The following is a 27,527-nucleotide window of genomic DNA, read 5'->3' on the forward strand; positions in this document are numbered from 1 at the left end:
TCTGCGAGCTCCCTTTAAGAAATTAATGATAACTCCTGCTGAAATAATAAGGCAACCTCCCATCAACACAAATGACGTCAAGGCAGGTTTCCTCTCAAAATTGTTATTGTACGACTGCCACAACGCATGAACATCAACACAGTAGTCAACATATGATGTCATTTCACTGAACTCACATTACGATGCTTGCCGTTCATGTCAGCCTCGGCCTGGTCAGGGCTACACCTAGCACAAATATTCAGACTGCACTGTAGTTTATATCATCGAGACAAACACACCATATAATAGGTAAAACAACTCTGAAACTAGGACTTTTAACGAGGAGGATGGTGCAATAGCTTATTGTACAGGATGTCTGCAAGAAAACCTAAACTTGTTTTTCGCACCGCAAAAAAAGACGCCATCGCGGAGAGCTCAAACTCCATCAGAACGTAGCCCCAGCCGTTCGAGCAAAGTGCCCAAGTTTCAACAATTACCCTTACCGGAATAAAAAGTTAGAAGTGAAATACCGTTGTCTATGACAGGACACTGTTTGTGTGAAGCAGCAAACAGAACGCTGCTGTTTGCGACCGCATCTCACAAATGGTGCCCCCATCAGCCAAGGGTTTTTGGTTAGTTTTGGATACAGTCTGGGCAGTTTGCGGCACAGTACCGTCGCATCGTTCCTCAAATCTCAGTTTGCATACAATTCCAGGTCGCATCCGTTGTGCGGACTACCCTGCTGCCTACGTGGGGAAAAGAAAGAACTTCTCGGAACGCTTCCGCCACCACAAATACGGCGTGAAGAAGAATGACATCCAAGCCAGTGACCTCGCTGAACATGCAACTAATGAGGGTCACAGTGTGTCCTTCGACAAAAGCGAGATCCTGAGCACGGAACGACACTGGCGTAAACGTCTGCATCTAGAATCCTCGTAGATCCAAACAACAAAAGATGACATCAACAAGTCGTCGAACACTCTCCCAAGTGTCTATGTGTCGGGGTTTTGTCGCTTCGTAGGAAAACCAGGACGCAGCAATCGCAACCGGCCTACACAAGCGTCTCCCTCCTCCGTCCAAACCACAGTCACTCGTGACAAAGGGACCGAGCTGGTCCCGAAACGTCAGGAATTTTGTTTTTATTAAACTTTGGTAAGAGTAAAATTTTAGTCAGTCTATTATTTTCCTAACCAGACAGATTTCTGTAAAAGATGTTTACGTTCAAGGGTATTCAAATAAATAAACTGTACACTTGATGGGAAGGTGTAAGTCTGTTCCCTAGACGGTTGCCAGATCAGACCTAGGCAGGGCCCTACCTGAATCGAAACCAGGGCTTCGACGTGGCCTCCTGGACGCCAAGTGCAGAGGCCAAGCCTGGTCCCGTAATCTCCGAATGCCACAGCTCGCATCTCATCCGTGATGAGAGCGGACGCTGTCTCGCTGCGCTGGTTTAAGGCGTCCACTATGGAGATGTGGCCCTTGTACACCTCGGACTCCACAAACCTCCAAACAGAAAAGTCACATATTGTGAGGTCTGGCAATCGGGGCAACCACGGCATGTTCAGCGGTCCCCGGCCCATCCAGCGCCCTGGGAAGATGCTATCAGCCAGTGCCTTACACTTGTCGCCCAGTGGGGTGGCGCCCCATCTTGCATTAAAAATGCATACGTCCTGCTGCATGTGCAAGGCTTCGAACTCGGGAAGAAACTCGTCCTGCATCATTTTCAGGTAGGTGCCTCCAGAGACGTTGTCACTGAAGAAAAAGGGGCCAACGACGCCTTCTCTCCAGATTCCGCAACACACTGTTACTTTCGGCGACTGCAAAGCCCTCTCAAGCGTCCAGTGCAGATTCGTCGAACTCCGATAGCGGCAGTTCTGGGTATTGACCTGCCCATCCAGATGAAATGTCGCCTCATCACTAAACAGCAAAAACTGCACATATGATGGATCTTGTGCAATCCTGAGGAGCTCATGCCGGCAAAAGTAGTGCTGCATCTCGTAGTTACCGGGCGACAACTCATGAATCAGGCCAAGCTTGTACGGGCACATCTCGTGGGTAGCTTTGCGCACGGCGTGCTTGGATACACCGAAAAAATGTGCGGCTCTTCGCAAAGACGAATGGGGATCTTCCTCGAAGGCACCGACGATAACGAAGGAAAACTCCCACTTTCCTTTTTAGGAGGAACATGGAAGATGTGCGCTTTGTTTTTGATGCTACTTTCTTCTGCGAAGCGCCGGGCCCACGTCTAGATCACTGACTTAGAAGGCGGTCGTAAGCCGAACTCCAAGACCTTGCACTTGACCCTTTAAAAGCCCCCCAGTTCAGCGTACCACCGTACGAACTGACTCCGTTGTTTGCACGTTAACTGTCGCATAAGGAACATAAGTTGGTAATAAAACTGAACGTTAACAATCAATGAAGGTGCACATAGATGTCTGTCGGCATTCTTTGGTATTTATTGGGATGCCTTTTCATAAAAAAAAACAAAGTGACTACAATTTTAGATTCTTTATTTAGTTTTGTTTCCTTTTTTTTTATTAAGGACTGACAAAGTTTGGGACAGGGATGCAATACTTTTGTCAGGTGTTTTCAACTTTACCGCCAGTCGTTCCGGTTAGACAAGCGAGGGAGCGCAGGATGTCTCCAGGGCAAGTGGTGCCATCTCTGAGATGCGGCCGGAAACAGCGGCATATCGTCTGTTACTTCTCACGGACGGCGTCCTCTCACAGATGAAAACAGTTTTTTACTTCTAACTTTTATTCCGGTAATGGTAAGTGTTGAAACTTTGGTATCTTGCTCAAACGACTGGGGCTATGTTCTGACAGAGTTTGAGCTCTCCTCAATGTATAGTTTACTTTTGCGGTACGGAAACAGAGCTCGGTTTTCTCACGGACATGCTGTACTTCTCTGCTGCTGCCTGCCAGGTAGAATGATGCAACATACAGTTTAACTAGACATAGTTATTGATTGGCTGTCATTGTTGCAGCCTGTGACAACATACCATATAGACCGACACGTGGGCTTGACGTCATGGAGCTGCAGCAGCGCTGCCATCGCGCCAGACCTTAGCCGGAGCCGGGTGGTGTGGACAGAAGGCCACATGTTTTGCAAGGGTGTCATAGCATTTCAGCAAGCCGCAAAGTTGTGTAGTCATTATTTGCACCAAAGGTACAGAAAAAGTAGCAAAGTGAGTTTCCACAAGTTCCCGGCGGACTCTGAAAGGCGCAGAAGGCGGATAATAACTGTGGATTGAAAAGAACGGTCGCCTCACACAAACGACCGTTTGTGCGGCAAGTACTTTCTTAAAGGCAAGTATGGCTTCCATTTCAATCTCCGTCCCAAGGTTGCTTAGGTGCGAGGAAACCGTCATCTGATCGAGACCATCCAAATTTTTTTTCCCACGGTGTTCGCGCACAAAGCAACGGCCAAGTGCTCATCAATGGCTCGCTACGCCCGTGCTACCAAGTGGGAGGAGATTGGCGACAGAACGGACAAAGCGTTACCGCTTGTCGTGCCTTGTGGTCATGAGGGTAGGAAAACCAGCATATTTTGACTTGAGGGCGCTGTGTGTAATTATTCAATTAATAAAAACACTTCAGGAGACCCACAGTCTGCTGATCCCACTGGGCGAAAAATCTAAATAAACGACGATGTGAGCCGTCGACGTCGGTGGTAGCAACCTCATGTCGGAAGTCCAGTTTACGGCGTATGGATCGTCAAAGGCAACGCCATCCACGCACAATTTGTCTCGCTGCCGCTCAGGCTCCGGTAGCGACTTTAATAGTCGGTCATAACATAAAACATACGTTGGCAGGAAATACGATGCACAATTGAAGCTATAACCACCTGTACAAAGTCAACAACACGCGCACGCGACAGAATGCAATGGTGAAAACACGGAGAGCCTGGCCGCTTCTGCCCACATAGCTTCTGGCATGCGCGGCCTTCCGGCAGTGTTGGTAAGCACAGCTGCACAGCATGTCGGTCTCTACTTTGTGCCACTTATTGCACTTGACCACCCCGAGGTGGTGACACCACAAAGTTTTGTGGCGCTGATGCTGTCCCACTATAACAACCAACACCCCTAACATATGCCGACAAACAATCGGTGTCGGACAGGTTCTCGTTTGTCGTTGGACTTGAAGCGCCGGCAAGCAGTCCCACCCAGGAACACCTCTCAGAGAAAAACTTATCCTACTCACCTGCTTGTACCCTTTGTTGCCCCTCTTCCCACCCTTCTACCCCTCCTCTCATGGCTTGCTCTGCCGCTCAACCTTCAAAAAAGGCCTTGGCGGCCACTGATCGTTCCCGCAGTTCCCATCCCTCGATTGTTCGTAGTGGTCGTGGCTTGCTTGTTAGTGTTCGTGTTGCGAAAGGGAATTTGCAACGACTGGATTTGCTGGCGAAAACCTGGTGCACGAAGTGGTGCTTCAAGACGCCTTGCATCAGGATGAATACACCGATGTTTGAGGACTGACCAAAGACCGTTCACAACGAAGTAGGACACAAGGTTCCGGCAAACCATTCCAGCAGGCGAGAGAATGTCATCATGTTCTGTGATAATTGGGATGCCGTATGTCTCCCAAAAAACGCCTGCCCTCAATTATATGAATATATATAAATATAAACATCCTCAAAATCGGCGTGAAATTCCGTGGCGCTCCCCTTGAACGCCTCGACCGACCAAAAAAAAAATTATTCGTGAAATATAGTTTGAAAGAAGTTTGGTGTCGATTGTCACGACTGTTTGCCGAAAGTCCGCAAGAGCAAATGAAGACAAGCAGAAGCTTTAATCAAGAAATAAAGTAATCATCTTTACTTTCACCGTGTTTGTCGGCGCATTTTATGCCCAACGAGCAAAACACGAAAACCGCATCGCCACACTCTGTCTGTGTATTGTGAAGTGTCGTGTTGACAACTCCAATCCCACTAGGAAACAAGTTTCCTTGTCTCCGTATTTTGCTTCATGTCCGCCAGGTGGGACGGCAGGCTCCGACAAACAGGCTGTCTCTCGGTGTCATTTGTCGCTTGTTGTCATGTGTCGCTGTCGTTTGTTGCAGTTTGCCGCTCTAGTGGGACGCGGCTATAAGTCGCACGAGGGAACCAAAACAGGAGAAAAGGATGTCCCCTCCGATACAGTCTTGGGCAGTAACTAGTTACTATAGTCCGTTGCAACCTAAGAACGAAGAGCGAGGGTAAGTCGGGCCGGGGAGGAGGAAGCAGACGGAACGCTAAAGAGAGAGGGAGGTTTCCCCCTCTCTTCTCCAGCGTTCAGTTTGTTTCCTGCTCCCCGGCCCGTCTTACCTTCGCCCTTTGTTCTTAGTTTGCAACAGACTATAGTTGCTTTTTTTCGGTAACTTTTACCTGTAACGCAGTACTCTTTAATACTGGTAACTTGTAACTGTAACACTTACTTTTTTACTGAATAACTGTAACTGTTTATGCCCTTACAGTTAGTTTTTTTTTTACTATATAAATTAGAACCCACTGCTGCGGACATGCTGAAATTGCCACCTTGAAGTATTTATCTCGAAACTCTTCAACGACAAAAAAAAAAAAAAAAGAAACGTGATTATGCATTTAACAAACAAAAAATTGCCTGGTTTAGTCCATGACCGAGAATGGACGGATGATTCAGCACGAAACCAGTAGATGAAGGAAGCAGCACCCGTGGTGGTAGGGGCGGCAAACAATGTCTGTTTCACCGACTTTGGCTCACTCTTCTCTAGTGGGGACCATCTGCGGGTGTCGGTGGTCGAGCGACATGTCTCCGAGTATTCCGTTTGGACTGTGTCTGCACCCCCCCTCTCCCTTCCCCTTTGTCGGATATGTCCGTGCTGTCGTTTTTGTACCCAGCTGGTCGCCATTTCCTCTTCCCTATTCGTTTTCGAGGAATTCGTCCCCATATTGTGCAGAAAGCCGGCGCTTGTTTAACTTATTCATTCCCTTAGGGGCTTCTCGAGTAAGCACGAAGCCAGGTTCAAGTGCAATTGTCTTTTTTTGTTGGTAGGCCAAGAAACACCCCAATGGAAGGACACTTTGTTGTGAAACCTATGGAGTGCTCCAGATGAAGCGATGACGTGTGTGTGTGGACTGGTCTTCCACGTTTGGCATTTCGGACAAAGACGCCGCTGTGGTCGTCGGACATTCGTGGAGCACCAGAAGGCCTCACTTTGCCTTCTTTTCAGATTTTCCCCTATTTGCTTTCGAAGTCTTTTGACCTGCTATGTTTAGGCCTTCTTCCGAGTATATGCCATAAGGAAATTATGTGATCATCTGTGTCCCTGTTCGTTTCGGAGTGAAAAATAAACGAAAATGTTCACTAACGTGGGCCAATGATGGGCCAATGACTATTTTGAGAAACAGTTGATTCTAAGTTATAACAATTATTGCAAATAAATTATGCACATCAAAATGCTCAAACGGCGAATGACTAAACAAGGCGAATGACTGAGTGGACACGGCAACACCGCCAAGACAATGTCACCAAGCGTGCCATTTTTTGTGCAGATCATCGTTGGATGCTTATCCGCAGCCTTGGACGCAACACCGACTTTATCTGCGGATGGAAACTCCGTTCATCGCCTTGTCATCAACGCATCGCAAGGGATGCACGTGGCCAGCGTCTTGAGCGCATCTCCGATGGGCATGGTGACGTCATCGCTTCTTGAGGAATCAGCGCCACCGATGGATATAAAAGGAATACCAGCGTCTTCAGGCCTCAGTGGACACGGCAACACCGCCGTGACAATGTCACCAAGCGTGCCACTTTTTGTGCAGGTTGGTGCTCGTAAGTTTGGTTTTCATATTGATCATTTTTGCTTGTTAGTGTTGCCGTGTTCACATGTAGTCCTTGATTGTCTACGTGAGTGTTTCTCAACAGCGGTGCTTTTACTAAAGCTATCCGGAGATGTTGAGGAAAACCCCGGACCGACTACGCAAGAAATGTTCAATGAAATGATTCAAACTCAGAAAGAAATCCTGTCTAAGATTTCAGAGATACAAACAAAACAGGCATCGTCCGAAGCAACGATGCTCCAAATGCAGAACAGACTACTGACAATAGAAAAAAAGCTACAAAGGGTTGATGAAACTGAGGCTAGACTTGAAAAGCTCGAACACTCTGTCGGCGGTTGCGACGCCGAAATTGAAACACTTGCCAGGCAAATTGACGAGTTAGAAAATCATTCCCGACGAAACAATCTTATTGTTAGAGGTAGTAAAGAAGTTAGCAAAGAAACCGAAGAACTTTTACTAAAAAGGGTGAATGATGACGTTTTTTATAAGATTCTAAACAGGGATGGGCAGTATTTCAAATACAAGTATTTGAAATACGTATTTCAAATACTTTGAGTATTTTGCATTTGTAATTATTTACAAATTGGGTAATGTATTTGACGTGTGTATTTAAATACTAAAACGTGGGTATTTCAAATACAATTGTAATTAAATACAATTCTGTGGGCGAAAATACATTCCTCAAATTTATTGTCACTGTCCAGAGCAGGAAGAAAACTACATTCTGCACCGAATGCAGTGTCTCTCAATCAAGCACAAGCGTTTAGTGACTTTGTGATGACGTTGCTAGTCTACGGCAAGAATAGTGACGAAATCGACGTTCACAGGCAGACTGGCTAAATAAGTGCCTCTGACAACTTGTGATACTTTCCAGCCTGATTTCTATCCATATTTTTGCCTGGAACATTCTATGCGCGGGTAAAAAAAATAAAAAATAAAAATATAAAAAAAAAACAATAAAAAATTCTCTAGCTAGTGCTGCGCGTCTTGGTCGTCTCGGTTCTTTGTTGGTTTATACCAAAATGTAATCGAGCTGATTACATTTTTTGTGATTATATTTCTATTACGTTACTAGAGCCTCGCACACTAACTCCCGAGTGTGCGATGCAAAATTAAAATGAGATACCCAGAAACCAGTTGCAGGTGCCCTGAAGTTGCTGACGCAAATTTTGAGGAATGTATTTGTAAAGGCATTTAGAGGAGATCAAATACATTGGGTTGTATTTGTATCTTGTAATTAAATGCTTTTTTGGAAATGTAATTAGATTTGTAATTAAATACATTTTTGACGAAGTATTTTGTATTTGTATTTCGATACATATTTGCGTGTATTTTGCCCATCCCTGATTCTAAATAATAATCTAATCTCTATTGAGCGTATACATAGGCTTGGAAAAAAGGTTTCAGGTAGAGACCGTCCGATTATGCTCAAGGTTTCAGACTTCCGAGATAAACTGGCTATTTTGAAGAACTGCTTCAAGCTCAAAGGTACCCACCCCAATCAGCATCTGTGAAGATTTCTCTAAAAGGGTTGTTGAGATCCGCAAAAACCTGTGGAATTCTACGGCAGAAGAGAGAGGAAGGGGTTCCAAAGTGAAATTAGTATTCGATAAGCTAAGAGTGGACGATGCCCTTTATGCCTGGAATGAAGCCATTAATGAGAGGTTTAAGTGCCATGAGGGTCCCCTCATGGCACTTAAACATGACTTGTCGTTGCGATCTGTGGTTGGAGCTGTAGGGGGGCATTTGCCATTGCATTGTCATAGTTGTGGGTGCAAACCTATCTTCAGTAAGACTAGTATCATTGGCAATGGTAGGGAAAGAGTGAATAGAGAAATTTTAGAGGCGCATGCAATCATCAAAGCCGGCGCGAACTGCGTAAGCCAAACGTCACTGGGCCTGAGTAGCAAAGAGATGTTTTTTTTGGACACGTGGTGAATTTGTCATGTGACGTGGGCGGAGTTGCTGTTTTCTTTGTTTTGTTTCCTTGTGATTAAATTTCAGTTGAGAGTCAGCGCTTGTCCTGTCTGCACTTCCTCTAGTCCCCGTTTTCTGCGCGCTGTTTGCCTTTTCGTCCCCTCGAGACTCGCATAGAAACCACCCCGGGAGATGAAAATAAGTGACGAAAATTCAAAGAACCTGTGTGCTTCAAGATCATGAACAGGAATGCCAGAAGTATTTTGAATAAAGTCGATGTAATTGAAAGCATAATCCTGGAACATGACCCTGATATCGTCGTAATTACAGAAACGTGGTTGCATAAAGATGTCCTCGACTCTGAAGTAACTCCCCCGAACTACACAATAGTAAGAAAGGATAGAGAAGGAAGAGGCGGTGGAGTTGCTATCATGATTCAAAATAACATTCAGTTTTCTGCTCTTGATGAGGTATGTGACGTTGAAGCATTGTGGATTAAAACTAAGCTCAATAATAGCACTGTCTTTATTGGTGGAATGTATAGGCCTCCGAATTCGCCGGCTGATGTGATGATAAAGCTTCAAACTTATATGGATTTGAATCTACGTCACGAGGACAACATATTACTTTTGGGGGATATTAACTTACCCGGGGTAGATTGGTTATCACTTTCTCCTGGATCGACGGAAGTAGCTAGCTGTGACCAATTAATAGAGCCTGCGTTTTGCTACAATCTAACCCAGGTTGTAACTGATCACACAAGAGTGACTTCAACAAGATCATCAATTTTGGACCTAGTTTTTATATCGGCACGCTTGAAATCGTTTCTTTCCGGCTGTGAAACTATTGAGGGCCCTTCGGATCATAAAATGGTACTTGCGTCTTTTGAAATGACCCCAAATATCACGCATAAATACTCACAAAAGACGTTTCTAAATTTCGGGGCTGCCGATGATGTCAGCATGCTCGATTATCTTGAAGAGTCATTGGATGACCTCACGTTTCTTTTACAATACAATGCCAGTACTGACACGCTATGGAACTTCTTTACGAACATGACTAAGCAATGCCTCGAGCGGTTTATTCCAAAGTATAATAAAAAATTAGGAACCAAAACCCCTGGATTAATAGGGAAATAATACATGCAAAAAGAAAACTCAAACGGAAGAGAGCGCGTTCACATTATTCGAATATCAAGGATAAACCATGCATTCACCGCATGAGTCAGGAATTAAAACGGCAAGTAAGGAAATCTAAAGAGAAATTTCACAATGTAACACTTAAAAAATTTCTCAGGGAGGCACCACACAAGTTTGGCGGTGCGTTAATCCCTCGGTCAAATCGCGTAGCACTAGCGATGAAACCAATGATGAAGAGTGCACGGAACAATTTAACACTTTCTTTTCGTCTGTGTTTATTGATGACGATGGAAACTTGCCTAGATTTGTTGACTTTTCAGATAGCCCTCCTATTAAAGATATAGAAATAAACGAGGAAGGAGTTTTGAACCTTTTACTTAATATCAATACAAAAAAGAGCCCCGGGCCCCACGGAATTCCAAATGAGTTTTTGAAAAGGTACGCAGTTTGGGTCTCCAAATATCTATCCATGATTATCAAGTCATCCATCAATAATTGTTCTTTTCCTAGTGCTTGCAAATGCGCGAAAGTGGTTCCTATCCACAAGGGTGGCAGTGTGTCTGACGTAAGCACCTATCGGCCCATTTCGCTTGTTAGTACATGTTCGAAGCTGCTTGAACATATCGTATCTAAACATTTAATGGATTATCTCGAAGATTATAAATTATTGTTCCGATCCCAGCATGGCTTTTGGAAGGGACTTTCCACCACAACCCAACTTATCGAAACTGTACATGACCTTTCTTATACGAATAATTGTCGCGGTCAAACTGACGTAGTGTTTTTGGACTTCGCGAAAGCGTTTGATAAAGTGTCGCACTCTAAGCTATTACTGAAAATTTACGTCATTTTTAAAAATTCTGTTGTCACACAGTGGTTTTCATCGTATCTTTCTTCTAGAGAACAGTCTGTAGAAGTTAAGGGATAAGTCTAGCCTTTCACCTGTATCTTCAGGGGTTCCCCAGGGGAGTGTTTTGGGTCCCCTTTTGTTTTTAATATTCATAAATGATCTGCATAAAGACATAACCGTTCCATTCAGACTATTTGCAGATGACTGTGTGATATACCATAGAATAGAAACTCCAGATGACCAGGACGAACTAAATCGTAATCTACAAAAAATTCAACAATGGTGTGATAATTGGCAGATGGTGTTAAATCTTGGAAAATCAGTCTTCATGTCACTATCTAGAAAAAAAAATATTTTAGCATACAACTATCACATTGACGGCGTCGGACTTAAAAGAGTAAAAGAGCATAAGTACCTAGGTTTAGTATTTACACCAGACCTACGTTGGAATACCCACATTGATAAAGTCTTTCTTAAGGCCAACAAAGCACTATGGTGCCTCAGGCGAAACCTTACTAGTGCAACTCCGGAAATAAGAAGCCTCACTTATACAGCTCTGGTAAGACCGATTATTGAGTACGCGAAAATTGTGTGGGATCCACATACTGTAACAAACTGCCATAAATTGAAAAAAAGTTCAGCGACTTGCTTCCAGGTTCATCTTTAACAAATTCGGCCAAGCATTTTCTCCTACAAAACTATGTGAACTCGCAAATCTCCCAACTTTGAAATCGAGGACCAAGTACGAAAGATTGAAATTCCTTTTCCAAATTATACATAACTTTATAAAGATCAACAAATCGGATTACTTCGAAATCAGCACTAACGAATCCATCTGTACGAAATGATTGTTTTAAATTCAGTGTTTTCCCTAGAACCATCAAAGAGTGGAATATGCTGCCCGATTCTGCTGTCTCGTCAACATCCCTTAATGCCTTTTTAGAAAGTATACATAATATTGTCGAATGTGACAGTCGTAAAAAGCCGTATTCGTACAAATACTGACCAAGTTTCAGCTTTCTTGGGAAATGTTAATACCTGTGCTGCTTTCAGTTTTGTAACTTTTTCTTGTGCGCGTTTAAGTGTATGAAGCGGTCTTGTGCAATCCATTGTCTTGTTTAATTACTCTTTGTATAGTGGTTACTTTCATCTTTTATTTTTGTATACCCACAGCTGTAATAGCATAATGGGCTGACAGTATTAATAAATGAATGATTGAATGAATGAATGAAAGAAACACCCTTTGGGTTTAAATTTTTCTAATCTCAGTTGACCAAAATATTGTTTTGGTTTGTGATTTCAGGAGTCCATTTTTGTACTGTAACGAGAAAGTAACGGCGTTACTGTTTTTGCAGTAACCGTAAGACGTTACTTTTGGAAGACGGGAACCGCAACTGTAAGAGAGTTACTTTTTCCCCCTAGGTATCTGTAACACTGTTACTTCTTGCTGGTAACGTGCCCATGACTGCTCCGATACTCTGCCGGAGCCGCATTTGCTTCATCAAATCGTCATTTATCTCGCGGTAATGTAATTCCAACTTTAACAATAAAGTACTAAAAAAACGACTTACTTTTGATCATTTCTTGTCGACTCGCTGACGACCAAAACCCGGGTCATCGCTGACAGGCGATGACTCGCGGCCGAATCGATTAAAGAATCCGATCGCAGATGGTCGTCGTGGGACCCGAGAGATCAGTGGACCCGATCCCCGAGTTCCTTCGCGCGTTTCCTACCCGGGATGCCCGGGATGCGAACAAAGTGAAAAAAAGAAAGAAAAAAAAAACTCTTCATAGGACAAAATAAAAGCTACAGACGAACAACAGTAGCAACGACTGTAGCCAAGCCAAAACCAAGCTAAGAAACGGATTGCGAGCCAGCAGAAACCGAAACCAAAATAAATACAATTTTAGGGGCGTACGTTTTGGCCTCTAATAAAACAAGTAATTGAATGTGGCGTAGTTTCGCGTCATCTGGTGCAAAATGGCAAATTCGTTCCACCCCTGCTTACGCCAGAGAGTCATGCATTGCGTCGGAGGTTTGGGAAAGTTACGTGGATGACGTCATGCCCCCCCCCCACGTGAGTGCGCGAGCAGCGCGAGTGTGGCCAGACGGGGCCAGGCCGAGCGAGACTTAATGCGCCACGTGCTACCTCTCACGCCAGCCAGCGTGGTTAAAGTTGGTAAAATGGTTAAAGCTGTTGCGTAGCGGCAGCAGCGGCAGTTTTGTTTCTCTTCGGAGTCAAACGGCGTTTCAGGTGTCGCTCTTCCTTTGAATAAGTCGCACCGTGGGGCCCGGTACAATGACAGCACGTGCTTCCTTGCCGCATATGTGGTAAGTATTACATACCTCTTTATAGTGCTGCGGAGTCGCCGCTCTCTAATGATTCCGGAATCAATCCGCATTTTCGCGGCCTCAGAATGAAACGGGAATGGAGTGGCGGCAGCGCTGGAAGGTATGGGCTTGGTTCTTATGCAAGCTATGTCGATTATCATTTAGGGCCTACGGGCCGATGACGCAATTCGCTTGGGCATGGTAAGCGACTTTCGAAACAGCATCATTGCACTGGAGCTGACTGACGGCTTGATTGTCTCCTATTCCTAACGAGGCAGAGGGCTGCGGAACCTTTACCTTCACTGGCTTATCCGCCGACGATGGATGTGGCCCGTCCTCGTGGCGTCACTTCCTCAACTTCCTCTACTCCCGGCCGCCATGAGGTACTGAGAGGTGGACGCTGCCGCCGCCGCCGCACGTGCGCCGCACGGAATTATCGCTACGGATACTGTACCGCCCGCACAGCGCGATGGCGAAAGCCACTCGCCATGAGTTCTGCCTTTCTATTTCGGTGAGCTTGTGGGCCCCAGAAGGGCTCGGTATGAGTCTAAAGTGAGGATGTGCGACGGCGTCGATCCGTACGCGCTACGCGTCGGCGCGGACGCCATGCGGACGTGCAGCCAGGCGCGACGCACGTGAACATAGTGGCACTGGATGCCCCTAACTATTTCACGAGTGGGTGGGTGAAGAGCCTGACAGCGATGCGGCCCCCATCGAAGCGTATCGTCGTGCTGAGCGAGGCGAGTTGACAGGCAATAAAACAAGTCTTTATGAGAGTGCCAACTCCGGCAAACAACGATACGCGGCAGGCACATAATGGAGGGTTGACGAGTCTTTATTGTCAAAAACTCGGAGGACTAAACTAAATACTAGGTTCGGTGACGTACACGCTTCCGGTAGAATTGCCTTTTCAGAGGTAGTGTTCGTGCGAGGTGAAGGAAGATCGGCCGCTGGCGTCTGCTGGCATTAAGTAAGGACGACCTCAGCTTCTCTTCCAACGGCGTAAAGAAAGGCGCTCACCCGTGTTCCCGCGTTGCGCAGGTGAGGTCCCGATAAGATGCTGTAGCGCTCCCACGTTGCCATCCAACATTTCCAATTGCTTGTGTCGTAGTCGAGCATTTTCGAGGTAGACTTCCCGCCATTTTCGCCATTGTGCTCCAGGCGGCGGTTTTCTCTTCTGTCTGGTTTTTCCTGGGTGCCCTCCGATCGCTGAACTGCATCATTCTATCCTCGAAGTTCATCGCTGCCACCATGGCGTGTGTGCAGTTGGGTCCAAAGGAGCGCAGATATGGTTTTGACATTTTCGTGTCTATCAGTACGCCAACTTCGGCAATGGCGTCCTTTCTCTACCGCGTCCGTCCGACGTTGGTTCGACGTACCTCGCATATGCAGCGCTATGTGTCAACAGCGCGTACCACTAATCCGCACCGGCAGGCCACAGCGGCCGGCGAGCTGTGATTGACCAAAAGATCAATTTATTTATGAAAAAGGAAAAAAAAAATACTCTAGGTATTTAAATAAATGTTTTAATACATTTTTATATATGCACTAAATGTTCATTTAGGTAAACGCGTTTTATGCCACTAATTATATTTTCCGATTAAAAAAATTGAGTTACTTACAATTTAATTACTTTTTTTTTTATATAAATGCATGAAGGTACCTAGTAACCTAATTATATTTTCCGATTAAAAAAAATGTAGTTAATTAAAATTTTATTGCTTTTTTTATACATAAAGGTACCTAGTAATTAAAAATTTCCCTATTTGTATAAATCTAAAAATGCAAGTCTTTTTAGTTTCCTTCATTAGCAAAGGTCAATACACCCCCAACTTGTCAAAATTGGTGCCCCATGTGACCTGGGAATGGAAAACCATTTGAGCTCCGACTGCGCATTGCTTCAACCAGTTAATTAAATCCCTAACTGGTCCCAGTTTACTCCCACTCGTTCCCCAACTGCGCATGGTCAAACCAGTTTAGTCCCAATTGGAAATGGTTTAAACCAGTTGACCCTTTAGCTGGTTCTTCCCAATTGACACCAGCTACCGTAAAATTCGAAACAAACTCTCCCGCCCTCAAAACCGTCAGCTCTATCTGCTTCCGCCAACAGCCGCCGGAGGAGGAGGGGGACAGGGCCGTACGGGTATGGCCGGACCTGGATGAGACTTTCCTCCTTTCACCATGTTCGCACCGCGCCCGCCAGCACGTGGTCACGCGGTTGCGAGCGGATGAGTTCTCGCTGCTCACTGATGGCTCTAAAGAGAGATTTTCACCGGAACCCCGCACCTACCCCATCAACGTCACTGTGCATGTGACCCAGAAGACGACGTACAAGTTATGAGGTGGCAAAAAACCTGGATCTTTTTCATATTTTTAAAATAAAAACTAGGGTATCCAGACAAAATCTGTTTTTTGTAGTTCACTTCAGAAGTGTCAGGCATCAACTTGCACAATTATTTAGGCAAAGCCCTGAAATTGTTGCACAGCTCCTTTAAAGAGTGGGTCGTCAGCGATTTACTGAACACCGGCGTGCCATTACTTAGCTTTCGTCGAAGTTCGGCTTTCCTGTTGTTTTGCTGTAGCGAAATGTCAAAATTCTTGTCCCATTCCCGTATCCGGTCGAGCTCGGAAGCGTCGAGACGTCTGGTGTACTTTTTTTCCGTTTTCACGATGCCATTGGACGTTCTAGATTTTCTTTGCCACTGTGTAGGAATGCATTAGCCCACCTGACACCGTCAAAAGAAGCGACAATGTTGTGTATCGATCGGGCTGCAAAGTAGAACTGGATCCTTGGGCTGCATTTGGCAGATTAGTGTTGCCTGGGAGTGATCCGTGATAAGGGTGCAGAGCAGCGAGGGGGGGGGGGGGGGGGGTTGCTTTCACGGAACGGTGCAGAAATGTGAATTTAGAAAGGGGGGGGGGGTCGGGCTGGCTTGCTCGGAATTTTACGGTAGTCCCAGTTGAAACCACTTGAGATTACAACTGGTCCCAGTTAGATATTTTCGCCCGGGGACTAAGAAATGTGCTTGTACTTACTGCATTAGAATTTGCAGCAGCTTAGCTGTGTAAACTCGGCACCGCCACCTCAAAATCATCAACACTGGTGTGCTACAAATGCTGCACAATTACAGAAACGCAGCGAGAAAGGTAAACGCACGACCTGCAGCGTGATGCTACCAGACATCAAACGCTGCCTTGGCCACTATAGCACTTCGCACAGGGTGCGAACAGAAGCATCTAGCAATCCACATACAGTTGAGCAACATACTTTTTACCGGTAACGAAGTGACGACCGCAGACATGGGTACTTCCAATGTATGTGAGCCTGTCTGTATAGTCCCTTATGTGCCCACTTTCTAAATGTTTAAAAATCACTAACACGCTCAAATACTACAAGTTTCAGCCAGAGGCTTTGGCGTTTCTCGGACAGCAGCTTTGTATGCTCACACTATCGCATTATCACCTTTAGTGAATGGTGCTGCCCTACATTTCGCTCTGTGTTACTGTGCTGTGCAGAGGACTTGCGTCTGCTTCGGGAGCTGAATATAGCACACATAAGCATGACTGCACCACTGCAACCGTGATTGCACAGCAGAAGAAACGTGCACTGTTGGCATCGCAAACGCTGTAGCGACGCGGCCAACGCTGCTGGCGCCGATCCCGAAACTATGTCAGTACCTGGTAATGGCGCTGAGATATCCCATAAGCCCCGACTGAGATGTCAGTGAGACCTATGTGTATGGTGACCATACTCCTCAAAGTCGAAAGCGGGACAACAAGGGGAGGGGAGAGTGAAGGGAGGGCAAAGCAAGACAGAAAGAAAAAACCTATTACTATAAAGCGAAAACACACTTTTCTGGGGCTTTAGCTGAATAGTTGAGTACACACACACTTTTCTTAACACGTTCTGCAAAACCTACGCAAGCCAAATGTAGTACTATCAAAAGCTGCCCCGTATACACATCTGTGCAAACAAAACTTCTTACTAAGTGGAGCCACAGAAGACGCTAAAAATCATACTCTATTGGAGATAACATTTTTATTCTATATGTGCTTATTCAAATACTGTCATGACTCGATGTACTGACTTCACGAGCAAGTTGTCCACAAAAACAAGACATTTGTCTGTGTTCAGATAGAATGACAGTAGAAATGAACCTCTAAAACGGGACTGTCCCTGCCAAAACCTGCCTGGTCACCCTGTCAGTAAAGCAACCACAACTGAATAATTGTAGACAGACAAAATGTCGTTCTTGGTGCCGTGAGACGTGACAAAGCGGCTGTTGTGATTATGCACGATGCCCATTAACATGTAGCTAATAACCAGGGTGAAGAACCGAAAACCGGAGCAATACTTTTATTTTGAACTGAACCGGAACAAAAATGTAAGTTACATTAGGAATTTGATATCAAACCTCAAACGGAACCGTAATTTCATGTGGCGATTACCCGTTCATTGGAAACAATTTGGCATAACAAAATGTGAGCCAGGCCTTCTTGCTGGTGACTGTGAGAGGCCAATTAAGTATTCGCAATGGTAACATCAGCACCTCAGTGTTTACTAAACAAAATGGCAGTGACGACATGGAGACAGCTCAGTGATAATTAAACAAACATATATTTATGTCTAGGTATGCGAGGAGGCATACAGTTCTATGTTTCACCTTAAAATTTGGAATACAAAGGATATGCTACGAGCCACCGGAACCAAGCTCTGAAGGTGTCGCGTGTCCCTCTGGTTGGACGGAGCGACGCATGGGGTATGAAGTCGCGATACAAGCTATGAACTATGGATTGGCTCGTGCAGGTCGTAGTGTCCATCACAGTGAAAGCGGAATATATCTGACTATGCTGAAACACTAATGAGGTATTCTTTGCCTGTTTATGTGTATTTCTTAGCTGCTAAGCAACATTCTTCAAGGAAGGAGAAAGCACATATAAACATCCAAATAAAAATTACAGGAGTACACTCAAAGGGATATTTCAGCGAAATTTGAAATATCCCCGTCGTGTGCAGAAATAGGGTGAATATGATCTACGTGATCCATAAATGACAATCGCACGTTTGTTTTGAGCCTGATGGCGGTATTTATCGTCACAAACGGCCCACTCCGGCAAGCGCTGGGAGAGCAGCCAGCGGAGCGCACGTCACATCCGGCACAATCGTGACATAGTCTGTGTCTGAAGGAGCTAAGCTGTGGCGAGGCTGACGTCGAGAGGGTGTCCTAGTCGTTCCAGCCACCGAAGCGGCTGAAGTACACTAGTAATCGGGCCACTGCAACTAACCCCAAAGCTGCTTTTTGTACAAATTTTGAGTGACTGGTTATAGTTCTATAGCAACTTCTGGGACACACAAAGAAGAGTCTCAGGGAGAGGGGAGTTCCTCCTTGCCCTTCTCTCGTGGTGGCCGAAGGTGACAGTTGTCGTCACTACCTGTCACGGTTCCTAGACGGGCATTACAAACAAGGCGTTGTCAACATCCACCAGATTCTCTTTGCTACTCATTTAATTCGTCTTAAAATTTCTTTTCGTGCCTTTTTCAGCAAGAGATAGATGTGCCTGGTATGGTGCTGCATTTTCAGGCGGTGCCAAATTCAGAAGTCTGCGGGACTTCTGAATTTATTGTCATTTCTGAAAATAACTACTCTGTGGGCGCTTGACTCTATCCAATATTCGCCACCATTTTGGAAAATGAGTGATGTGCCCCCATTACCCTTGGTGTAATGCACGCCAGTTAAAAAATCACTATTGGGGAATGAAAGCGCATCATGAAAGATAGTGTTAAAATGTACTTGTACTTTAAAAGGACATGTTTATAGTAATTTACTTTAAGTACATTGCACCTGGTGTACTTATTGCTTTCCTTGAAGTACATCACCTCTAATTTACTTTGTGTTTTACATCAAGTCCTTTTCATTTGTACTTTACCCAACACTGATGTGTACAGACATGACCAGCTTGACAAGCATCACACAACTAGCTTACAATGGTAAGCCAGCCATGTGATAATGGAAGTTTTACTTAGCACCATTCTGAGATGCGTTCAGCATTATGTGATACGTGGGGTGGGACAGCAGTGATGCGAACTGAGAACCTGGAAACAACGATTTTGTGGTGGAAATAGTCATAAACCTTGTGATATTCCAAGTGATTATTTATTTAGTATTCTATATGAAATGTTAAGGTATCGGAACTCCCACTGCCAGAGGGGGTCAGATGACAGTGCTTTGGTGAGATGAAAGGGGAGATCTGGCGTTCGTGTGGGTGAGGCGGTGCTGCAGTTCAAGCCTACAAAGAGGTGCCTAATTTGTCATGCGAGTGAGAACGGTCCTGTGATTCAAGCCCATAAAGGGAAGTAGTGCAACCTTAGTCTTAGGGCCAGAAGAGAGCTGTTGCAGACATTCTCTTCCTACCTTCACTGAGTCGGTGAGGGTAGAAGGGTAAGAGTAGCTGGTTTCGCACATATAGCACAGGGGCTGTTCTGGCACTGTTGTCCGCTTTGAGATGATACCATGCTGATGGTGAAACTGAGGCAGGAAATGTGGGACGACTTATTCTGTGGGAGGAGCAAGGAAATGCCATATCACCCCTTTTTGCTGACACCACCTAGATGGCTGTAGTGTTGACAAGTGTGTAATACCTTAGCACGTTCTTGTGGGAAGCGAATGCACACATTCCTGCTCGATGTTTCTCTTGTTTATTCTCGAAGACAAACTCTCTATATATTGTATGGTGCTAGCGGCACTGTCTACGACATTGGATGGCAAGTGGTTGCATCTGTCGCAGACTACTGTGTCAGCCAGCGTCTGTCTAGGACTGATGTTCTGACTGATTGAATGGGCTTTCCATTGGAGCGCTGACAATGCATTTGCCTTCTATACTTGCCCCGAGCTGGCCTTCGGTAGGTGATGTACCAAATTCGTCACTACAGCTCGCATTCTAGGTGGTGTTATTCTGGTCCATCATGTCAGCACTGAACTAAGAATGAATGAATTATGATTAGTTCCTCATGATTATAACAAGTGTAAGTGAGAGGCCATGCCAAAATGGCAGTGCTGGCCACAATTTGGAGCATGTATGTCTGCCCCACACTCTAAATATGGATTCCCTCATATGCAGTGTTCAGAGCTCCTATGGGCAGATATATCTGTTCAGCAGCAATGATTTGAAATATATTTTACATTCACATCAATTTAGTTTTATTCTAAAGGTTCCTTAGTGGCTGACATTATAGTCACACAAAGCAACTTTATGTGCTCTGTTGAAAGGTATGGGAGTTGCAAAAACACAAAGAAAATGTACAGTATTATTTCTGCAGGAACATCTCATACCAACTTCTAGACGCCACAGTGCCCGATACGACAAAGAAATTGTTCTTGGACGGTGGCCACACTTTAAGGAGTGACCAACTTGCATGGGACAAGATCAGGTATTGTATTCGAATCCAGCCCATCTATAATGTGTGATAAAAAAATAACTTTTTTTTTATAACTCTACTAAAACAGCGTGTGATATTTGTGACCAATATTTCTTTAGAACACTAATAGACCAAGTTTTCTAAACCCGGCCACGTAAAAACAGCCCAAGCCTGACAGGGTTTTTAAGCGTGAGCCTAGCCGAATTCGTTTGTTGCAACTTCAATAGTATGTTTGAATATGCATGTGTATGATTTCTTTAATAGGTGCAAATGTGGCCAATCCGTGGTGCTGCCCGACTAGAGTCTGGCGAGTGTCTTTGCTGCAGGGAAATTGGCAACCAACTTTTCGACCTACATTCGACCGGCTGGGCTGCATTACTACGAACGAGGACTTCCCCCTCGTGTGCCTGAACATTGCGATGTATGATGTTGTTAGGAAGTGGATATTCTGCCGGCAGCGTGCAAAACCCGGGAAAACAATTGTCGGCAGTCCTGGCTGCCATGCAGCTCCACCTTTACGGGTTTACGTGCATATTTTGCCGCATTGGCTTTCTCGCAGAGCAGCTTCCAGAGCTGTGCAAGAGGTCTGCGACCCGACCTCGGCATGCGATGTAGCATGCCGAGGCGGTTCCCCAAGGGAATGCAGACTGAAGGACTCCAGTGCTCCTAGCCTTCGGACGTCGTTGGCAAGGTGTGTAAGTGCATGAACATTGTACACTACAACTTCCTCGCCATACAAACGCCGTTTTGCCTAGACAAAATACTCCAAGAGTGACTCGGCATATGTAATCATTTGTGCAGAGCTGCCGACACAAGTGACGATCCGAATGGCGACATGCGAGCACATGGGGTGCACGTAAGTGTGCACAGGCAGCACAGACTGCAGCACAACAGGTGCTGCGTACGGGAGGGAGTCCCTGCATCCTCGCGTCAGGCGCTCACGCATGACGCGAGGAGAAAGTACCGGCATTCGGTGGCTTTCCAATGCTCGCGCTCCCGCATGGCACGAGGTTGCCTGGGGAACTCCCTTGGCAGGGGAGACCTCATGGCATTGAGGTTTTGCGAGTGTTCCGCAATCTTGGCACAGAGGACAGGCGGACACACCTGGGACCCTTTCGTGCCCAATAGCGCAGCAGCTTTGTCACTGCGCCCAGATAGACGCAGTGCATGGGGTCCACAGGGAGCTGGGACACCATCCCCAGGCCCTCCAGTTCCATGAAGGGTGACGCTCCGTCGGGATGTTCGTCAGTCCGGAGTGGAGCGTCAACTTTCAGGTACGTCATCCTCCCTCTCCAGCAGCCTCTCAGGGTGCACTTATCGTGCCCGAAATAGCCGTTGTGGGCCTTCACATTCTTGGTGGGGCTTCTTTTCGACATGTCGCACATCACTGAATGTAGAACAGAAACGGTTGCCCCCACAGCTCTGTACGCCTACTTGGAGCAGTCCCTTGAGTTCAGGAATTGCTTTTCTGAAGGGAGACATTGATGTCATGAGGCTTGTTGAGGCCGCAGTAAATGCTGATGGGGAACGGCGCTGTGCCCTTTGTGTCCAATGACTTGCACAGAATTGGCCAAACGTGCATGGATGAGCCAGCGAACAGAGACAGTCCGTCGATGTTGATAGTGAGGCGCATACCAGAAGAATCTTTGCCGTCGGCAAATTTATAGAGCGCAGGCATCTCTGGTATCCCATCTTTGCACCTGATATGAATGTACTCGCCCGTGCCACACTGATGGATTTCTGTGGCTCCTCTGGTTCTTGTGGGGAGGCGTAGACTTTTTCGTTGGTCTTAGTTTTAGTGACCAGAGTACCTGGCTTCTAGGCGCAAAGTTGAACTTCTTACGCTCCTACATAAAATAGTTAATAATAACGGTGTACCTGATCGTAACAGTTGTATTGATTTTACTACTCAATCACGCACTCATGCTTCTGATCCCTTAAACATTGTACCATATCAATGTCACCTTAATTGTTGTTAATTCTTTCTTTCCTATAACTATTACAAACTAAAACAGTATCGATGATGCAACACGTCCACTTGATTTTGATAAGTTTTCAGATGCACTTTAGGTAGTTTCGTGCCTACCATTTATAACCCTCCTATTTTACTTGTTGATGTGATCCCTTCTATTTTATTTATTGATTTGTCTATCTGTCCATAACCCATCTATTTTACTTATTGATTTGTCTGTCTGATTTGTGCGTGAACCCTGCAATACTGAGGTTGTAAAGCATGTCGAGGAACATCCCATTACGTTGTTTCCATCAACGTAGCCTTAGTGCGGCCCATTGCACGGCTTTCTCGCAGACTCACAAAACTCCCTCACAATGGGGTAGACGTCACCTCCAAAAGAAAGAATGTTGCAAACTTTGTACACCTCCCCGGTTATGCCCCAGGACGGGACGCCCCAAAGATTCCAAGTTTGCAGTGTGCTTTCGAGTACTGTGCACAGCCGTTCTCCTGGCTGCCATGCAGCTCCAGCTTTACGGGTTTACGTGCATATTTTGCCGCATTGGCTTTCTCGCAGAGCAGCTTCCAGAGCTGTGCAAGAGGTCTGCGACCCGACCTCGGCATGCGATGTAGCATGCCGAGGCGGTTCCCCAAGGGGATGCAGACTGAAAGACTCCAGTGCTCCTAGCCTTCGGACGTCGTTGGCAAGGTGTGTAAGTGCATGAACATTGTACACTACAACTTCCTCGCCATACAAACGCCGTTTTGCCTAGACAAAATACTCCAAGAGTGACTCGGCATATGTAATCATTTGTGCAGAGCTGCCGACACAAGTGACGATCCGAATGGCGACATGCGAGCACATGGGGTGCACGTAAGTGTGCACAGGCAGCACAGACTGCAGCACAACAGGTGCTGCGTACGGGAGGGAGTCCCTGCATCCTCGCGTCAGGCGCTCACGCATGACGCGAGGAGAAAGTACCGGCATTCGGTGGCTTTCCAATGCTCGCGCTCCCGCATGGCACGAGGTTGCCTGGGGAACTCCCCTGGCAGGGGAGACCTCATGGCATTGAGGTTTTGCGAGTGTTCCGCAATCTTGGCGCAGAGGACAGGCGGACACACCTGGGACCCTTTCGTGCCCAATAGCGCAGCAGCTTTGTCACTGCGCCCAGATAGACGCAGTGCATGGGGTCCACAGGGAGCTGGGACACCATCCCCAGGCCCTCCAGTTCCATGAAGGGTGACGCTCCGTCGGGATGTTCGTCAGTCCGGAGTGGAGCGTCAACTTTCAGGTACGTCATCCTCCCTCTCCAGCAGCCTCTCAGGGTGCACTTATCGTGCCCGAAATAGCCGTTGTGGGCCTTCACATTCTTGGTGGGGCTTCTTTTCGACATGTCGCACATCACTGAATGTAGAACAGAAACGGTTGCCCCCACAGCTCTGTACGCTTACTTGGAGCAGTCCCTTGAGTTCAGGAATTTCTTTTCTGAAGGGAGACATTGATGTCATGAGGCTTGTTGAGGCCGCAGTAAATGCCGATGGGGAACGGCGCTGTGCCCTTTGTGTCCAATGACTTGCACAGAATTGGCCAAACGTGCATGGATGAGCCAGCGAACAGAGACAGTCCGTCGATGTTGATAGTGAGGCGCATACCAGAAGAATCTTTGCCGTCGGCAAATCTATAGAGCGCAGGCATCTCTGGTATCCCATCTTTGCATCTGATATGAATGTACTCGCCCGTGCCACACTGATGGATTTCTGTGGCTCCTCTGGTTCTTGTGGGGAGGCGTAGACTTTTTCGTTGGTCTTAGTTTTAGTGACCAGTTTTTTCCCCCCTTGCATTGCAGTTGCCGATGAGACAAAGGGGTACCGTATTAATGGAAATTTCTGTTTAACGAAATAACTTTTATTTAATAAAATATATTCAGTAATTTTGCATCATTGTTCTACTCGGTGATCAGCAGTTCTGACATGCGACTTAAGAAAAAAAGAAGAGCACATATTTTTAGCAAGGTTCCTTCCAAAGCACCTCATTCTCAAGGGCACTCGAATATTTATCAACGAGGATTTCTCGCCACGGATTCGAAACATTGAAAAAGAGCTTTGGTCTGGCACCGCCGTCCATAGACTTAAAAGACCCTTACAATCTTCATTTAAAGAAGTCAAAATAACCGCTTACAAGACCTTAATTAGACCTATTTTGGAATGTGGCCGTGTAGTCTGGGACCTGCATTTTAAAGATGACATTAGGCTGCTTGACACAATACAGACTAAGGCTATCAAATTTATTTGTAACCGCTATGACCGCAAGTTTTTCCCCACTTCATCCATGCTTGATGTAGGACCAGAGTACCTGGCTTCTAGGCGCAAAGTTGAACTTCTTACGCTCTTACATAAAATAGTTAATAATAACGGTGTACTTGATCGTAATAGTTATATTGATTTTACTACTCAATCACGCACTCATGCTTCTGATCCCTTAAACATTGTACCATATCAATGTCACCTTAATTGTTGTTAATTCTTTCTTTCCTATAACTATTACAAACTAAAACAGTATCGATGATGCAACACGTCCACTTGATTTTGATAAGTTTTCAGATGCACTTTAGGTAGTTTCGTGCCTGCCATTTATAACCCTCCTATTTTACTTGTTGATGTGATCCCTTCTATTTTATTTATTGATTTGTCTATCTGTCCATAACCCATCTATTTTACTTATTGATTTGTCTGTCTGATTTGTGCGTGAACCCTGCAATACTGAGGTTGTAAAGCATGTCGAGGAACATCCCATTACGTTGTTTCCATCAACGTAGCCTTAGTGCGGCCCATTGCACGGCTTTCTCGCAGACTCACAAAACTCCCTCACAATGGGGTAGACGTCACCTCCAAAAGAAAGAATGTTGCAAACTTTGTACACCTCCCCGGTTATGCCCCAGGACGGGACGCCCCAAAGATTCCAAGTTTGCAGTGTGCTTTCGAGTACTGTGCACAGCCGTTCTCCTGGCTGCCATGCAGCTCCAGCTTTACGGGTTTACGTGCATATTTTGCCGCATTGGCTTTCTCGCAGAGCACCTTCCAGAGCTGTGCAAGAGGTCTGCGACCTCAAATCAAATCAAAATTTATTTAGACAACAACCGTCGAGGAATACAGCTGTCTGGGGGGGCCGCCACAAAAGGCATCGACATGCCTGACAATGCAACAGCCCCCCGCCCTCTCCACGGCCAGACAAAATGAGACATAGATGACGAAAACTACTTGATCATGAAAGATCAAACATAAAATCCCATAAGCGGCACAGAATACTGTATGCAAAGAGAAAAACAATGAACTAAAACCAGACTCTCCACCACGTAAGACAAACAACGAGGCACATCAATTTTTTTGCCTGCACAAACATGACAAACAAAGGGGCCACAAACAACAACATAGTGCAGCCAGCCAGCCATCTCTACAAAGATATTTCTTTAAGCCCGCAGAGATGCTGCACAAAAAACAAGATACGCGCACAAAAAAATAAAATACTGAAAAAAACATGTTACTTTTGAAGGGACAATAGATATACATTTATGGTTTTCTTTAAAGCTTGTATAGAATACCTCCTACATTAATGGTCATGAGCACAGGGTGGTCATTCAGAAGTACAGGTATTTGATAATCTAATTTTTGTATGCCATAGTTTGTGCGTACTTTTTGCCTTCTGTAGCTGGTGTGCCGAAAATTGTAGTGATGATCTGTCCAAAGATACGTACTGAAAAAGAGTTGGTTCTAATTTGATTTGAGTACAGATTAATAAAGATAATTTTTTATTTATAACATTTTGATTAGTTAATATTCGGTGCTTTCTAAAGAGCGGAGCAGAGTGACTTCGGTACGGGGCATTTTCAACCAAGCGCAGGGCCTTTTTCTGTAATATGTCCAGGGTTTTTATATTGGTTTTTACTGTGGTCCCCCATACAAGGAGACAGTAGTGAAGACGGGAATGAACTAAGGTATAATATAGTTGTTTTTTTACCCAGTGAGGCAGCACATTTTTAAGTCTATTAGCCCCGAGTGCGAACACAAGCGTCGCTGCGGTCGCCGCGCCCTGATTGGGTGAGGTGTACCGTGACGTCAGGGGGAGTACTCCGCTCCGCGATCTCGCATCGGCTCGCTTCCCAGCACCGGTTTCCTGGTTTGGCGTTGTGTGCCGCAAGCTCTTCGAGGAGCTGCACTTCGTTTACCCGGTGTGCAAGACGTTGAGTTAGGCCGATATTGACGTGCTTCCGTACATTTTATAAGCCTGCTTGTCCATATTACCTTTAAAATTGAGTTACAAATCCCGAAAGCTATCGGAGGAGGCAATTCCGCCGATGAACCTCTCCGTCCGTCCACACGACACAAGGCAATTTTGCGAGGGATCGGTGAAGCGGTGGCGCAAGCGTTTCAGACGCTGGAATTCTGTTCCCTGCATGTTCATTATTTAGGACGATATTACATGCCGCTTTCAAGGCATTTGAAGTGGCATTTATATCATGGGCCTTTGGGTTCGGCAAATTAGCTTGCGAGCCCGACTTTGCGCTGCCACTCTGCATGCGCTGGCTCGCAGATGTTTTAAAGGCCCTGTGTCTGATTATCCTGGAAGTGCTCGTGGAACAGGGTTGTTTTACATAAATGTAGCTTCTTCCTGAATCAATTATATAGTTTATATACGTATGGCGGCATATTTCTTAGAAGATGCACAATTACTGGAAATTAGTTTGTATGGTAGCAGCAAAAACGGCCGAATTGCCCCCAGTTGCCTGTATGATATGTATTGAACTGCCCAAAATATGCACAGCAATAGTGCCGTAATTTGGAATGTTTATACTTTTTCCTGGCATTTTTATTCCAGCCTCGGGTATTCGGAAAATACACCGTTTAGTCTGAATTGTCATTTCCAATTAAAAGAGACACTGCTGTATGTCTCCAAAAAATTTCCTGAGCCTCCAAACTCCCTACAGCTGGGCTCTGACAACAGAGGAAAACGGGAGTAAAAGCAAGCATTCCAACGTCTGTCCAGTGGTAGATGCAGCACTAGTAGCAGAAAATGTGGAACCTGTGAAGGGCGACAGTGTGCGTGAGAAAAGCTTCTGGTATTTTAGATTCAGGACAATTCGATTTAG

The 27,527-nt window shown here is 45.7% G+C and overlaps 3 pseudogenes; 1 reads left to right on the top strand and 2 right to left on the bottom strand.

The window, feature by feature from the left end:
- The first annotated feature begins 6,708 nt into the window (after positions 1-6,708).
- LOC121046974 lies at positions 6,709-8,937 on the top strand (annotated as a pseudogene).
- A 4,742-nt stretch (positions 8,938-13,679) lies between these two features.
- On the bottom strand, positions 13,680-14,228 carry LOC120841750 (annotated as a pseudogene).
- Positions 14,229-22,708: 8,480 nt separating this feature from the next.
- Positions 22,709-23,347, bottom strand: LOC121834060 (annotated as a pseudogene).
- Positions 23,348-27,527: the final 4,180 nt, after the last annotated feature.

Source organism: Ixodes scapularis, unplaced genomic scaffold (assembly GCF_016920785.2).
Source record: "Ixodes scapularis isolate PalLabHiFi unplaced genomic scaffold, ASM1692078v2 ptg000323l_1__unscaffolded, whole genome shotgun sequence".
Classification (NCBI taxonomy): domain Eukaryota; kingdom Metazoa; phylum Arthropoda; class Arachnida; order Ixodida; family Ixodidae; genus Ixodes; species Ixodes scapularis.